This window comes from Lactuca sativa, chromosome 5 (assembly GCF_002870075.4).
Source record: "Lactuca sativa cultivar Salinas chromosome 5, Lsat_Salinas_v11, whole genome shotgun sequence".
NCBI lineage: Eukaryota > Viridiplantae > Streptophyta > Magnoliopsida > Asterales > Asteraceae > Lactuca > Lactuca sativa.
In genome coordinates this window covers 45,810,812-45,823,088 of record NC_056627.2, presented here as the reverse complement: position 1 = coordinate 45,823,088, position 12,277 = coordinate 45,810,812, and positions in this window count along the sequence as shown.

The window sequence follows — 12,277 nt, the reverse complement described above, 5'->3', positions numbered from 1 at the left end:
TGATGGTGTGACAAGAAAGGTGAAGAAAGTCCGAAAACAAACAACGGCATGTCTGCTTCTTCTAATAAATAAAACTCATTTTTGCTACGTGTCCCTATTCTACATTGTTACTTTGCCGCGTGTCATCTTCTTAAAAATTCTTATAATCAGCTTAAAATCAGCTGAATCGGTTACTGATTTCATTACTTAAATAAACATAATTAGAAATTCTGTAGTTTTTTTTGTGCCGCGATTCAAACATTCCCCCAATTTTTGGTCTATCATCTTGCATTCTTTCAAAATCTATTACCTAAATTATGTGATGTCCTCCAATCTCTCACACATTAAATATTCTTATGATAACTGCTTGTGCATAGCCCTTCTCCTTCTTCGCCACTCTTCTCATGTAACTTTTTATTTTTTTGGTTTAGGCAAAAGCGGGATCGCATCCTCAAATTGTAAACACGTATCCTCAATTTAATTCCTTTGGACCTGCTAAATGTTCATTCAATCACAATCGAAGGTAAATCCATATGTGTTCATTAATTTCATTCTTCTTTTCCTTCAATTTCTCAATAGCCAATAGTCTCGATGTTTTTAAATTTTATTCTTTTTCCTGTTTTTATTCGATCCATCCCAAGCCAATAAACTAACATGTGTTTTCTGAAATTTAATCAATTTTTTGTGCTTGATCATATTATGTATGGGGTATTTTTTTTATGGGAGTAAGGAACTCAAAGAGAAGACTGTTACCACTCTTCACGCCAAATCCATTCAGAAAATATAACCAAAAGCATAGGAAAAATATGAGGTATTAAACAGTTTCTCTATTTTCTTTTGTTTGTGGGTGTAACAACCCAAAATACGACCCAGAAAATTTTGTTTTAATATTACTAAAAATCTCAACATCAAACGTCATATATAACAAAACCATGGAACGAGTAATTCAAAAGTCATAGTAACAGTATCCAAAACAAAAACTGTATCAATCATATCAAAATATCAGAGTAAATTCTCAGGCTAAACTAAAGCTGTGGTGTGTGCCATGCCATCATCCCGAGCTCTTCCCCTTACTAGAAGAACTACCTAAAACCAAAACTGAAACTGTAAGCACAAAGCTTAGTGAGCTCCCCCAAACTACCACATACCATACAATAACATATAAAGCACATACTGGGCCTTGCCCATTACATCGGACCGAAGTCCGGAAACTGACCAGGGCCTTGCCCTCTGCATCGGACTGAACTCCGGAAACTGCATCGGACCAAAGTCTGGAACTGACTGGGACCTTGTCCCCTGCATCGGACTGAAGTCCGGAACTAACTGCATTGGATCGAAGTCCAGAACTGACTGGGACCTTGTCCCCTGCATCGGACCGAAGTCCGGAACTGACTGAACGTAGCATAGCATAAACATATCAACTAGTATGAACACATATACTGCATACTGCATCGGAACAGGGTCCGGAACACATAACACAAAACATTTTTTAATCACAAAGACATCAAGCAATCTAACTACTACATCGGACCGAGGTCCAGAACTATTGCTAACTAAACGGGTCGGCATTGTGGCTGTAGACCCATTCCTACTGGAAGGAAACTCACCTCGTGACGTCGGCTGCTGAGATGCTAACTCTAACACTGGCTGACTGCTGCTCCGGAACTATCCGGCTACAAATTCCAAAAACACTAGGATCGGTTACTTGTAAATGCCCGCAAGGTAAAATGACTATTTTACCCCTGATCAAGGTCAACTCCCTGGTCAAAGTCAACTCTCTGGTTGACCGGACTCGTCAAGTCAGGGCGCAGACTCGCCGAGTCCCTCCTTTACTAGTTCTGACATTAACTCACCGAGTCCCTTTCCCACTCACTGATTCACCCTAAACTCACAACTTGAAGAAAAACGGGGACTCGCGACTCAACTCATCGAGTCCGAAGAACGACTCGCTGAGTGCTATCGTGTAGATTCCATACAATCGAATTCTAATCCTTTCCAAAGCATCTAACTCGTAGATCTGAGCCCTTGAGACCATCTGAACTCGTAGAGTTGCTAACTTTACGTGTAACTACGAAGGAATGAAGTTATTTCACTCAAACACTATTTTTCTCGGGAAAACTCATCCGACTCGCCGAGTTGTTGAACAACTCGTCGAGTCTAAGGAAATCTTCATCGGACTCGCCGAGTTACTCATCCAACTCGTCGAGTCCACGGCTATCTTCATATGACTCACCGATTCAACCATGCGACTCGCCGAGTCCAGTCAGTCCTTTTTCCATACAGACCTTATTTGAGCCATGCAGCGGCTCCAAATCACAGATCCAAGCTTCTAGGGCATGCTTATCACGTGCATGGATGGCTTTAAAGGCTTTAAATGCCAAACCTAAGCTCTTAATGGAGTTCCAAGCTCAAGAGGGACCTCAATTACGACCATAACTGAAACTTTACACTTCTAGAATGCAATGAGGGTCCAGATCTGAAGTATGACCCGATCATAAGACTTTATCACAAAGGATTTGGGGTTTTGTGGCTCAAAAGCAAAAATTTGGGGACAAACAAGATCTACTAGATCAATAAACAATATGGAGGCTTTATTACCAGAAAAGATGACCACAACTGAGTGTGTTCTGGATCTACTTCCTCTTCTTTGAACTCTTCAACCTTCTCCTTCTTCAACTTGCTCCAAAAGTTCCTTCACAAAGCAATAATCACTCACACACTCAATAAGGGGGCTAGGGTTCGGTAAGAGATGCTCTGAGAGTGATAGAGGTGAGGTTGGGGTGTATAAGTGTGTTTAAATAGGGTGTAAACCCTTAAAACTAGGGCTTCATCCAGACAGGCAGACTCGCCGAGTCCAGCGTATGGACTCGCCAAGTCGCCAGCTTAATTCGCGTGATCATCCCGTCTCTACTCGATGAGTCGGGTTACAGACTTGTCAAGTACCCCTCAAGAAATGAAATACTTTAATTAAATCACATACTATAAATGGGGCGTTACAGTGGGTTTTGTTGCAGCAATAGTTATTGGGATATCATAATGCATATCAACCGTTCGATTAAATGCTTGGGTTAAAATACTGGTAAATAACTCTCATTAGTTGGTTTTTGTCATCTTTGAAGTGTGAACTTCACATTCAATGAATCCATAAAATAAAGGAAAATTTCCATATCATGAACTATTGTCAACGATCTTTTTTTTCATTAAGATATTGTTCGAAACGAGACATTTAGTGGAAGCTAAGGATGAAGATTTTGGGTTGGTGTGAATGGATGTATATGTGAATGCAAGTTTTAGTTTAAAATATATTTTAAACATTCATAACCATAGGTATTGATATATTATTTTCTAGGCTTATATGGACCATTTGTGTTTTTGAAATAATGCATGAAATAAGGCTTACACCGTGATATTTTTTTGGTGATATCTGAAAGGTGTTCAATACTTGAACATGAGATTGTTTTTTAACGAAAAACATACAAGTTAAGGATACTTATCTCACTATCCATCTGATGCGACCTGGCTCCGAACCACCTGAGCTATGGATGAATGACGTCCGGTTGGAACTTGATAGGTCACAGAGAAAAGGAAGGCGTCAGCCGTCGTCCGGGAGGAGGTCCTGGAAGAACGCTCCGACGGTCAAGTTAGTTGTTGAAATGAGAATGAGCGTATAGAGAATGAAGTTTGGGGTCAAGAGAGCTTCCCTTGTCAAGGCCAGATGATAGGCCTTTTATACTAAAGATCTTCCTCGGACCGTACGAGGGACAGGGACTGCGATCCCGATAGGATCTGATGCTCTTATTGGAGAAGCATGATCCACGTTTGTGTCCGGCCCAACGATTGTTCCAGGCGATTATGCTCTGGCCTGGCATCTTGTCGCCTGGAGCCATTATCTTTGGAATGTAGTTAAAGGACCATGCTTGGCGAGGGCGAGCTTCCTAGGTGGTCGCCACGTAGGAATCTGGGGTCGTTTGGGCGTCCGGGTTGCCCGGCCGATTCCCTGCTGGTAGCGCCCTGCTAGGGCTCACCTGTCTTTGGCCTGCTCTGAGGGGCGCGTCATCAAGTCCCCCAGTCCAGTAGTCATAGTGTATGCTAGCTAGTTATGACGTTCTGGACTTAACTTTTGGTACACACATCATGCTTTTACTCGGTCGATGCTTCATTTCCGGTGATGTGACATTACGACGTGCGCGGCGGTTACGTCAACTGTGTCAAGGATTTTCGTAAATCCCGCTTTCTTTTCCTTTTATTCCTCTTGAACAGTTTTCTTTTTCAGTTCCTACCCTACCTCTTTATTCCTTCTTTTCTTCTCCTCTTCTTGTTCTTTTTCATGGCGTCTACTCAGAGCTCAATCCCTAGTTCCTCCGAATTCGACACCCTTTAGGAGGCTTACGGCCTCACTCTGGCCGATGGGGTGGAGTTCCTAGCCTCTGGTTCTTTGATCACTCGACCTCCGCTTTGGAAGGTGGGTGTTTATCTGAAAACCTTCGACGCCGGTCTTCACTTTCCATTAACTGACTTTCAAGAAGAAATACCCCAGCGTAACGGGTGCAGTGTTCAGATGCTAACCCCCGGTGTTGTTCATAAGATAGTGGCCTTCGAGATGATTTGTCAAGCTAACTGCATCATTCTCGACTACTTCGTCTTCAAGTTCTTCTTTTAGTTTGCCGCCACCAACGACAAGTATACCTTCTCTGCCAGCCGGGGAGGCCATAATCTCGTCGTTGACAGTAAGCCTCCCAAGAACTGGCAGGATAAGTGGTTGTGGGTCAACCAGGAGCTGCTCGGCCATGAGTACCCCCGGGCGACCACGCTTTCCAACACCATCCCTAAACTAATTTCCCACAACCAGGCGACTGCAGATCTCTTGCGCACTCTCCATGTGGACGTTGATGTGATGTCGGAGGCTATACTTGTCAGTGTCGGGATGAGTCCTAGTTGGCGCTCTCGGGGGGAGATGTATGTGTTCTACACTTTTTCTAACGGTGAGTCGCTCTTGCTTTTCCCTTTGGTTTCTTTCTTCTCCCCACTTATATATATATATATATATATATATATATATATATATATATATATATATATATATATATATATATATATATATATATATATATATATATATAAAGAGACCTCGTTCATTTTTGCTTTTTCACGATTATCTTTTCCATTTTTTGGCAGGTGTTGAATTCTCTGTCTCTATGGATTCTATACTGAGGGGTCATTACCAGGGCAAGCTGGAGCATCGTGTAGTGCCTTTGTGCGAGACTTTGGCTCCTCCCTGTCGCCTACTGCGGTTGCTTCTCGGGTGCCCCCACAACCCGTAGGGAGTCTATCGTGTCAGGAAGTCAGTCGGGTCCCTATACTGTCATGACCCCGCCGACTGCCTCTCGTACTCCTACTGAGCCGGCAACCGATGGTGCGGTGGACATCAAAGTTGGGATTATGGCTGGCGATCGTCGGGTTGCGGAAAAAAGGAAAGTTGTGCAGGTGATGAGTGGTCCAACTCCTGAGGGTAGCTCGGGACCCATCGGACGGCGTGTGATGCGGCGTCGTGGTCTTATGCGCCTATTGTTGTCTGTACCGTCCAGCCCAAGGGATGTGTTGGTGATACCGATGATGACATTCAACAGTCTGAGGGTATCAAAGGGGCGTCTCATCAGCCCATTGTACAGGTTTCTTTAGGCGCTGGCGTCAGCCTTCAGTCTTCGAGGGGTAGCCCTGAGCGGTTGTTCCAAGGGCCCTTTGTAGTGGGGGCGTTGTGCAGCACGCCTGTGTTTGTTCCAGGGTGGGGCTTACGTTCTGATTCTCGTTTGTCTTTTCGTTCTGTTGCCTTGGATTTTACTCGTCATGCTCTTCCTCCAGCCACCGTAGATGATATGGTTTCAATGAGCAATGTCGTCTTGGCTCATAATCTTGCGTATGTCGCTGCACAGGCCATGACATATCTGGGCGTTGGGTCCCGTCGTGTGCAGCGATTTGATGAGTTGGAGCATGTGCATTCTTCCCTTATTGAGAATGAAGCTGATTTGAAGGCGAAGGTGACCGACTTAAGCATTGTCGTTGGTCGGTTAGAGGAGGAGAACATGTCTTTGGTGTCGGAGAAATTGGTATTGGAGGATGTACGTAGTGTCTTGGAGGGTCAAGTGGGGTATTTGACCCGAGCAAATGAAGGTTTGATGATTCAGAATGAAAGCCTGGAGTGGGACCTTTCCGATCGCGAGCGTGAACTAGAGCTGCTGAGGGTAGACCCTAGTTGGCTCCTTCAGGTTGGGTTTGTGTGTGTGATGGACAAGCTTCTTGAGCATCCCGAGTTCACTGGTGGTATTAGTCATATTCGTCATGCTGCCTTTACTGCAGGGGAGGAGTCAGGTTGGGCCAGCTTGAAAGCTCAAGTCGACGATGGGACTTACGATCCTTCAACTACCAACTCGCGGTCCAGTCATACGTCAGCCTTGGATGACGCTTTGTTGGCTTTCACGACAATGGACTTTGCAGGTTTGCTCGGGCTGGGTCACTTGGATGTGGATAGGTAAGAGCATTATGCGCGTTTGATGAGGGTGAGGAGGATGTGGAGATGTTGGGTGTGGGTGGTTCAGGGGCAGGTGGTGTAGGAGCAAGTGTTGGGGCTGGTGGAGTTGGCGGTGGTAGTGAAATTGGTGATGGCGACGACCCTGTTGGTGGCGATGGTGTTGGTGGCGATGTATAAAGTTGTTCAGGGCTACCCTTCTAGGTTGTGAAAAAAAAATCTTATTGAAGCTTTTGTCTTGTTGTCTTTTAATCGTTTTACAGCCTCTAAGGCCTTTGTTTGGATGTTCTTAGCCTATGGCCTCTAAGGCTTTCGTGTGTAAGCAAACAACGGTTTATCTTTAGTTGCTGAACTGTTATGCTTTTTATCAATCATATCAAACCTTCTATGTAGGCTTATCATCTGTTAGGCTCTCTTCTATATTATTTTTTTCGTTTTTATGTACACTACATCTTGGATTCACTAAGTATCCTCTATGCTATATTTTTTAGAATGTTAGATGTGCTCACTGCATTACGTGCTAAAGACAATGCATGTTCTTTTATTTATGTAATTCTGATACATGGTTGTTTCATACAATAATTTCCTATTAGACTTCTCTAAGAGTCTATCTGTTGGTCTGGGTGATTAGTCCTACCATGAGATGTTTTCCTCGTTTTCCCTACTGTTTAGGGTTTTACGACTTTGCTTGAAGGTTGTGTACCTTCGTCTTCCCTTCTGCATAGGGTCCTGCCGTTTCTTAGATGTGGAACTTCCTCAAGTTCCTCACGTTCCATCCTAGGTATTTGCCTCCCTTCCAGGGTCTCGAGAGAGTACGATCCGTTGCGGTGCGTCTCGGCCACTATGTATGGTCCTTCCCACGTCTGGCTTAATTTCCCGGGGGGTTGTGCATGGTTGACCTCATTTTTCCACAAGACAAAGTCTCCCACTCGGAATGCTTTGTCCTTGACACTTTGATTGTAGTATCTTTCCACTGTCTTTTTGTAGGATGCCTGGCACATGCTTGGACGCTCGCGTCGTTCCTCCAGGAGGTATAGGTTTTCTATTAGATTTTTGTTGTTTCCTTGCTCATGGCAGTACTCTGTTCGTATTGATCCTATCATCATTTCTTCCAGTAGCATTGCTTCGGCTCCATAGGCTAAACAGAATGGCGTTTCTTTTGTGTTGGTCCGTGGTGTGGTACGATATGACCAAAGAACTTCTGGTAGCTCGTCTACCCAGTTGCCTTTTGCTTTGCCTAGCCGTTTCTTGATCCCTTGCACCAACGTCCTATTGGACACCTCTGTTTGTCCATTGTCTTGGGGGTGAGCCATAGATGTGAATCTCTATTCTATTCCCTTTTCTTTGCACCAGTCCTTGAAGGGGTTCTCTGCGAACTTTAGGCCATTGTCACTGACTCGGATCTTAAGTGTTCCGAACCGTGTTATGATGTTCTTCCAGACGAACTTGATTATCTGCCTCCCGGTAATACACACCAACGGTTCTGCTTCTATCCATTTTGTAAAGTAGTCAACTACCACAACTAGAAATTTTACCTTCCCCGGCGCTTCTGGGAAGGGGCCGACAATATCAACTCCCTATTGGTAGAAAGGCCAAGGGCTGATTATGCTTGTTAACTTGGATGGTGGCACTTCTTGTGCCGGTGAGAAAGTCAGGCATTCCACACAAGTTCGTGTTAGGTCGATTGCCTGCTGGTGTATCTCTGTCCAGTAGAGACCCATGCGCAACACTTTGCTTTTGAGTGCTCAGGCTCCTACATGGGCTCCGGCTGACCCTGTGTGGGCTTCCTTCAGAGCCATCTTCCCTGCCATGCCATCTATGCATTTGAGCCACAGAGATGTGTGACATTTTCTATACAACGTCCCTTTTAGGACTGCATATTGGGGGGCTCGCACCCTCGTTTTCCGGGACTCTACATGGTCGTCAAGGAGAATACCGTGCAGAAGATAGTCCATGATGGGCGTCATCCAGTTGAGTTGCGCCACTGATAGGGAGTCAACTTGCCGCTCGTCGATGCTCCTTTCTTTTAGTATTTCCACCAGCACCTCCTTCGAGAGGTGTTCGAAACATGTTGACGCTAACTTCCTTAGGGCATCTATTCACCTATTGCTTCCCCTCGGGATTTGCTTTATCACAAAAAATTTTAGGGAACTCGTGATTCGTTCCACCACTTTCACATATTTCTCCATTCGTTTGTCTTTCTCTTCGAATTCCCCTGATACTTGGTGGCTGCTAAGCGCGAATCCGTTAAGGCTGTGACTCTTTCCGCCCCCATTTTTACTGCTAGCCTGAGCCCGACTAGCAAGGCTTCGTATTCTGCTTCGTTGTTGGAAGTACGGAAGTCGAAGCGCAGGGCGTATGTGACTTCCTCTCCCGTAGGGATGGCTAAAATTAGCCTTGCGCCCAACCCTTCTTTGTTGGAGGCCCCGTCTGTATAGAGGATCCACAGCTGGTCATTCTTCTCTGCTGAGCGCCCTTGTTGGTCTGTGTTGGTTACTTCTTGTTAGAGTTCTCCTGGAATTTCAAGCAAGAAATCCACTAACACAAGCCCCTTGATGCTTACCCGAGGGTGGTAACTGATGTCGTGCTCTCCTAGCTCTATGGCCCACTTTGCGAGTCGCCCAGATGTCTCCGGCTTTAGGAGTACCTGCTTGATCGGGCAATTAGTCAGTACCTCTATTTGGTGGGCCTGGAAGTATCGGTGGAGTCTTCGTGTCGCATAGACTAGGGCGAGCACCAATTTCTCGGTGGTTGGGTAGTTTATTTCGGGTCCCCATAGGGCCTGGCTCACGAAGTAGATCGGCAGCTGGCGTTCTTCTCTTTCAACAACCAGCACTGATGAGATAGCGCCTTTCGATGTAGACAAGTACACTTGCAGCATCTCGCCGGGTATTGGGCTTGCCAGAGTAAGGAGGGTGTGGAGTGCTTTTTTATCTTCTGTAGTGCTGATTTGGCCTCTGTCGTCCATCATAAATTGTTTTTCTCTATGCATCTTTTGAGTGTGTGGAATAGCGGCATGGCTTTCTTAGCCGACTTGGAGATAAATCGGCTAAGCGTTATCAGCTTTCCATTTAAGCATTGTGCGTCCCTCAGCGTACAAGGTGAGGGTGTTTCTTTGAGCTCATTTACTTTGGTTGGACTCGGCTGAATTCCTTCTTTCGTCACATAGTATCCCAAAAACTGGCCTTCTTCAACCCCAAAAGTGCACTTGGCGAGGTTTAATTTCATCCTAGCCCCTCCAACATTTGTAGCGTTTCCTCCACATCTCGTAGCAGCTTGCTCTCGTTTGGGCTTTTTATTACCATGTTGTCGACATAAACCTCAAAATTTCGACCGAGCTGGTGGGCGAACAAGGAATCAACGAGCCGCTGATAGGTCACCCCTGCATTCTTCAGCCCACACGACATCTTTGTGTAACAAAAGGTGCCATGATCCGTGTAGAAGGCTATCTTCTCTTCATCGTTTGTGCTCATTAGGATTTGGTGATATCCTTTGTATGCATCTAGGAAGCACTTCCACTGAAATCCTTGCAAAGATTCTACTTTTTAGTCTATTTCTGGTAGCGGATAACAGCCTTTGGGGCATGCTTTGTTTAGGTCCGAGTAATCAATGCACATCCGCCAACTACCGTCATGTTTCCTTACCATTACCGGGTTGGCGATCCACATGGGAAAAATCGTTTCTCTGAGGATCCCAACGTTGGTTAACTTTTCTACGTCTGCTTTGATTGCTTTGTTTTGGTCCCCTCCCTGAACCCGCTTCTTTTGTTTCACTTCCTTGGTTCCTGGTTTTATCATCAGCTCGTGTTCTATGATTCCTCGATCGACCCCCACCATGTCTGTAGGCATCCATGCGAATACATGTATGTACTTCTGTAGTAGCTGGACCAGCGTCCCTCTCGTTTTTGCAGGGAGGGTTGTTCTCATGGTCACTCGCTGGTTGGGGAACTCCCTGTTGATTACTTCTCCTCCATCTAACGGGTTTAGTCTTGGTCTTTTGGCCTCAGCTAAGATGTCTTTCGGTTGCATGATCTCATAACATTTGAGTTCCCTTGGGGGTGTGGCTAGAATCATGCCTAGTCCGTGGCTTATGCTAAATTTGACTATCCCATGGATTGTTGACGGGACCGCCCCAAATCTAAGCAGGGTTGTCCAACCCAATATGATGTTGTGCTCCGACGAGTGTCGTATGACTACAAAGTCTATTAGAGCGGTCTGTCGCATGGCTTTGTCTTGGATAACTAGCGTAAATGGCAAGTGAATCGTACCTAGTGGACATAGGCTATGCCCGGTGAATCCTGTGAGTTGGCACGTGGTTGGCCTCAGTCCCTCTTTCCATGTGTTTGGTAATAGCCGAAAACAGTGTTTGTAGATGATATCCGCTGAGCTTCCAGTATCGACGTATACCCGGTGAATGATTATATCTCGGATGGACGCCTGAACGACGAGGGGTTTGTCTCCGTTCCACCCGGTTAGGGTTGGGTCACGCATGGAGAATGTCAACCCCTGCATTTCTCTTGTAATATTTTGTGTGTCTTCCGCACGCTTCACTCTCCCCCTCTTATGGTGGATTGTCAGAATTTCCAGTTTGCGTTCTGCCTTCCCGAAGGCGTCTTTTGGGTTTTCTGCGTCGAACTTAGCCCATAGGCTTTTGGCGATTTCTATGACATTGCCTTTTAGTTGCTTTTCTTCGATTGTGACGTGTGTCCTGCTCTTGTGATACTCACAGCATCGTGTTTTGGAGCCTTTGGTTTTTGATCTTTCGTCGACCGTGTAGACTTCTGGTCTTCTTCCTCGCCTATCGTCCCTGTTGAAGGGTCTAAAACGCCCTGAGGGTCATCTGTCCCACCCCATGAACTTGTTGTTCCCCCGAGAGTCGGGATGAGACGGAGGGTAGCTATTCTGCCTCCCGGTGGAGGTTGTCATGGTGTTGAGGTTCGCCTGCTTCGATGCTTCGCCCTCCTCTTGGTGTAAAAACGTTCAACTCGCTCTTTTAATTCGGCCCTCGTCTTGTGTTGTTTGCCCATAAGCTTTTAGGACAACGAGCATGGTAACAACCCCCAGGTGAACGCACCCGTGATTAAACTTTCGTCATGTCCTGGGACGTCTAACGTTGCTTTGGTAAACCGAGCAAACTAGTCTTTGACTGTCTCCTCCTCTCTTTGTTTGCACCCAATTATTGAGTGGCAGTCACCTTTGCACTTCCTGAGATGCATGAAGTTTGTGAGGAAGAGATACTTCAGCTGGCTGAAATTACTGATGTTGCCCGGACGCGGCGTCTTGAACCATGTTCTTGCGTTGTTGTCTAAGGTAGTAGGGAAGTATGTACACTAGAATCGCTCGTCTAGTTTGAGGGACGTCATGGTCCACTCATACGTGTCAATGTGGCTATCTGGATCGGTAGTTCCATTATACGTCTTAAGGTGGGGTAGTTTGGTAGTGTTGGGGATTTCGTACTCCAGGAGTTCTTTAACAAATGGCGATGTGACGCTTCGCGATGAGCAGTCTTGGGTTAGAACTTGCTGATTGAGGTGGTACCCTGGCGATTGCATCGCCAGGAATGGCTGAACTAGCATATTGTTGTAAGCGGTGAGATCTGGTGTTGCTAGACCATAGTGGCTAAGCGGTTGAAACAAAGTGGGGAAGCTGTATGGCTTGGGAATCTGTTGCTGGGCCACATGTGTTTGTTGTTGGGCCATAGGTGTCTGCTGTTGGGTCATGGGTGTTTGGTGGTAGAACGTAAGTGGCGACGCTGGTGTATTACCCGCCATCAGTA